The sequence below is a fragment of the Arachis ipaensis genome, chromosome B2, assembly GCF_059453495.1.
Source record: "Arachis ipaensis isolate K30076 ecotype BB chromosome B2, ASM5945349v1, whole genome shotgun sequence".
In the NCBI taxonomy this organism is placed as follows: Eukaryota; Viridiplantae; Streptophyta; class Magnoliopsida; order Fabales; family Fabaceae; genus Arachis; species Arachis ipaensis.
The window spans coordinates 88,180,008-88,185,008 of NC_142437.1; the positions used below are offsets into that span (position 1 = coordinate 88,180,008).

At 34.7% G+C, this 5,001-nt stretch overlaps 1 non-coding gene across 1 annotated transcript; it reads left to right on the plus strand.

Annotated features, from left to right (window-relative positions):
• Positions 1-251: 251 nt before the first annotated feature.
• LOC148574743 (small nucleolar RNA R71) lies at positions 252-359 on the plus strand. The gene has a single exon (XR_015906703.1). It is a non-coding gene; the product is annotated as a small nucleolar RNA R71 (small nucleolar RNA).
• Positions 360-5,001: the final 4,642 nt, after the last annotated feature.

Below are 5,001 nucleotides of genomic sequence, written 5' to 3' on the forward strand. Positions count from 1 at the left end.
ATTTTATTCTGAGCCAATATGGCATTCAGAGTATCAATTTCAAGAACTCCCTTTTTCATAGGCGTCCCATTACTCACAGGATTCCTCTCAGAAGTGTACATGAACTGGTTATTAGCAACCATGTCAATGAGTTCTTGAGCTTCTGCAGGCATTTTCTTTAAGTGAATGGATCCACCTGTAGAGGTATCCAATGACATTTTAGCTAATTCAGACAGACCATCATAGAATATGTCCAGGATGGTCCATTTTGAAAGCATGTCAGAAGGACACTTTTTGGTCAGTTCTTTGTATCTCTCCCAAGCTTCATAGAGGGATTCACCTTCTTTCTGTCTGAAGGTTTGAACATCCACTCTAAGCTTACTCAGCTTTTGAGGAGGAAAGAACTTGGCTAAGAAAGCCTTGACCAGCTTATCCCAAGAGTTCAGGCTATCCTTAGGTTGAGAGTCCAACCATATTCTAGCTCTGTCTCTTACATCAAAAGGGAAAAGCATGAGCCTGTAGACTTCAGGATCTACCCCATTAGTCTTAACAGTATCACAGATCTGCAAGAATTCAGTTAAGAACTAAAAAGGATCTTCAGATGGAAGTCCATGAAACTTGCAGTTTTGCTGCATCAGAGAAACTAATTGAGGTTTCAGCTCAAAATTGTTTGCTCCAATGGTAGGGATGGAGATGCTTCTTCCATGTAAATTGGAATTAGGTGCAGTAAAGTCACCAAGCATCCTCCTTGCATTATTATTATTTTCGGCTGCCATCTCCTCTTCTTGTTCGAAAATTTCTGAAAGGTGCTTGCTGGATTGTTGTAATTTAGCTTCTCTTAGTTTCCTCTTCAGAGTCCTTTCAGGTTCTAGATCTGCTTCAACAAGAATGTTCTTGTCCTTGCTCCTGCTCATATGAAAAAGAGGGACAGAAAAATAATAATAATAGGGGTCCTTTTTACCACAGTATAGAGGTCCCTGTGTGAGTGGAAGAAAAGAAGAGTAGAAGAAAAGAAGAAGAAAAAAATGTAATGTAAGGAAAGAAACACAAGGGTGAGGAGAGCAGAGATGTGAGATGAAGAGAAGTGTTAGTAGATGAATAAATAAATAGAATGAGATGAGAGAGAAAGAGAATTTTCGAAAATTATTTTTGAAAAATGGTTAGTGATTTTCGAAAATAGTTTTTGAAAACGGTTAGTAATTTTCGAGAATTAAAATCAAAAATTAAAATAATTAGTTAATTAAAAAGAAATTTTGAAAAAGGGGGAAGATATTTTCAAAAATTAGAGAGAGAGGGAGTTAGTTAGGTAGTTTTGAAAAAGATAAGAAACAAACAAAAAGTTAGTTAGTTAGTTGAAACAAATTTGAAAATCAATTTTGAAAAGATAAGAAGATAAGAAGTTACAAATGATATTTTAAAATCAAATTTTTGAAAAAGATAAGATAAAGACATATTTTTGAAAAGATATGATTGAAATTAGTTTTGAAAAAGATTTGATTTTTAAAATCACAATTAATTACTTGATTCACAAGAAATCACAAGATATGATTCTAGAACTCAAAGTTTGAATCTTTCTTAACAAGCAAGTAATAAACTTGAAATTTTTGAATCAAAACATTAATTGATGATGTTATTTTCAAAAATTAGGAGATAAAGATAAGAAAAAGATTTTTGAAAAATATTTTAAAAATTTTCAAAAATAAGAAAAGTGAAAAAGATATGATTTTTGAAAAAGATTTTGAAAAAGATAAAATTTGAAAATTTGATTTGACTCATAGAAAACAACTAGATTTTAAAAATTTTTGAAAAAGTCAACTCAAATTTTCGAATTTTATGAGAGAAAAAAAAAGGAAAGATATTTTTTTTTTATTTTTTGAATTTTTATGATGAGAGAGAAAAACCTGAAAATGATGCAATGCATGAAAATTTTTAGATCAAAACAATGAATGCATGCAAGAATGCTATGAATGTCAAGATGAACACCAAGAACACTTTGAATGTCAAGATGAACATTAAGAACTTATTTTTGAAAAATTTTTAATGTAAAGAAAACATGCAAGACACCAAACTTAAAAATTTTTCATGTATAGACACTATGAATGCAAGAATGCATATGAAAAACAAGAAAAGACACAAAACATGAAAACATCAAGATCAAACAAGAAGACTTACCAAGAACAACTTGAAGATCATGAAGAACACTATGAATGCATGAGTTTTTCGAAAAATGCAAGACGAATATGCAATTGACACCAAACTTTCAACTTGACTCAAGACTCAAACAAGAAACATGAAATATTTTTTATTTTTATAATTTTATTAATTTTTTTGGATTTTTCGAAAATTAATGTGAAAAAGAAAAATAAGGATTCCAAAATTTTTAATATGAATTCCAGGAATCTTGTGCTCTTTAGTCTAAAGCTCCAATCTGAGGGTTAGGCATGGCTTAATAGCCAGCCAAGCTTTAGTATGCTATTACATGCATTGAAGTGATTAGTTGAATCCTCAGTCCAAAGGAATTTGGACATGGCTTCACAGCCAGCCAGGATTCAACAAATCATCATGAAACACTAGAGTTCATTCTTAAAAATTCTGAAGAAAAATATAATTTTTTTTTGAAATCATTTATTTTAAAATTTTTTGAAAAGAATTTTTTTTTTTAAATTTTTTTTTCGAAAATAAAGGAGAAATTTTTGAAGATTTTTGAAAAATTTTTGAAAATAAAACAAAAAGAAAATTACCTAATCTGAGCAACACGATGAACCGTCAGTTGTCCAAACTCGAACAATTCCCCGACAACGGCGCCAAAAACTTGGTGCACGAAATTGTGATCTCAGGCAACGACGCTAAAAACTCTGTACGCACGTCTTAATAAATCGTTTTTCATTCACAACTTCGATACAACTAACCAGCAAGTGCACTGGGTCGTCCAAGTAATAAACCTTACGTGAGTAAGGGTCGATCCCACGGAGATTGTTGGTATGAAGCAAGCTATGGTCACCATATAAATCTCAGTCAGGCGGATATAAAATAGTTATGGAGTTTTCAAAAATAAATAATAAATAGATAGAAAATTAAGATAGAAACACTTATGTATATCATTGGTGAGAATTTCAGATAAGTGTATAGAGATGCTTTCGTTCCTCTGAACCTTTGTTTTCCTGCTGTCTTCATCCAATCAATCTCACTCCTTTCCATGGCTGGCTTTATGTAAGGACATCACCTTTGTCAATGGCTACTTTTGATCCTCTCTGGAAAATGGTCCGATGCGCTGTCACTGCATGGCTAATCGTCTGGAGGCATCACCCTTGTTAATGGCTGCGTCCTATCCTCTTGTGAAAATGGTCCAAATGCTCTGTCACAGCACAGCTAATCATCTGAGGTTTTCGATCATACTGGAATAGGATTCACCCTCCTTTTGCGTCTGTCACTACGCCCAGCACTCGCGAGTTTGAAGTTCGTCACAGTCATTCAATCCCAGAATCCTACTCGGAATACCACAGACAAGGTTTAGACTTTCTGGATTCTCATGAATGCCGCCATCAATCTAGCTTACACCACGAAGATTCTGATTAAGAGATCCAAGAGATACTCATTCAATCTAGGGTAGAACGGAAGCGGTTGTCAGGCACGCGTTCATAGGGAATGATGATGATTGTCACGTTCATCACATTCATGTTGAAGTGCGAATGAATATCTTAGAAGCGGAATAAGTTGAATTGAATAGAAAAACAGTAGTACTTTGCATTAATCTTTGAGGAACAGCAGAGCTCCACACCTTAATCTATGGAGTGCAGAAACTCTACCGTTTGAAAAATACATAAGTGAATAGAGGGTAAGCATGGCCGAGTGGCCAGCCTCCCATGGAGGTCTAGAGATCTAAAAATGATCAAAAGATGATCCAAAGATGTCTAATACAATAGTAAAAAGTCCTATTTATACTAAACTAGTTACTAGGGTTTACAGAAGTAAGTAATTGATGCATAAATCCACTTCCGGGGCCCACTTGGTGTGTGCTTGGGCTGAGCTTGAATGTTACACGTGTAGAGGTCAATCTTGGAGTTGAACGCCAGTTTGTAACGTATTTCTGGCGTTCAACTCTGGCTTGTGACGTGTTTCTGGCGTTTAACTCCAGACAGCAGCGTAGAACTGGCGTTCAACACCCTTTTACATCATCTAAACTCGGCCAAAGTATGAACTATTATATATTGCTGGAAAGCCCTGGATGTCTACTTTCCAACGCAATTGGAAGCGCACCATTTTGAGTTCTGTAGCTCCAGAAAATCCACTTTGAGTGCAGGGAGGTCAGAATCCAACAGCATCAGCAGTCCTTCTTCTACCTCTGAATCTGATTTTTTTGCTCAAGTCCCTCAATTTCAGTCAGAAAATACCTGAAATCACAGAAAAACACACAAACTCATAGTAAAGTCCAGAAATGTGAATTTAACATAAAAACTAATGAAAACATCCCTAAAAGTAACTAAATTCTACTAAAAATATACTAAAAACAATGCCAAAAGCGTATAAATTATCCGCTCATCAGTCTTCCCCCTTAAATTCGAGTTTGGTTATGGGTGTTGAGTAATTTTATGATTTTGGTTGTTTAGGAGTGCTCTAGTATGAGCCATGGGTGATATTCATCACAAACTTCAGTGGGTTAAAGTAAAAAATCCTCTAACCTTTGTAATTTATCATTTTTATGAACCCTAGGTTGATTGTAAGTGTGAAATTGGTTATATTAGAGTATTGGTTATTTTGGTGCACAATTGGGAGGTTAGTGTTGCTTGTGGAGCTTTGGTGAGGCTTGGAGCTAAGGTTGGTGGAGACTTCCAAAGAAGAGGCTCAATTGGTTTGGCTCCAAGAGGTACGGTTTAAGTTTCATTTAAGTATCCTGTGGTGTGATGAGAATTCCTAGGCTAGATGCCCCTAGGATTAAGTTTGGATTGTGTAAATGATTGGTACTAATATGTATTATTGATATGTAATGTAAATTAATGATTAGGTTGAGAATTGTGTGAATTT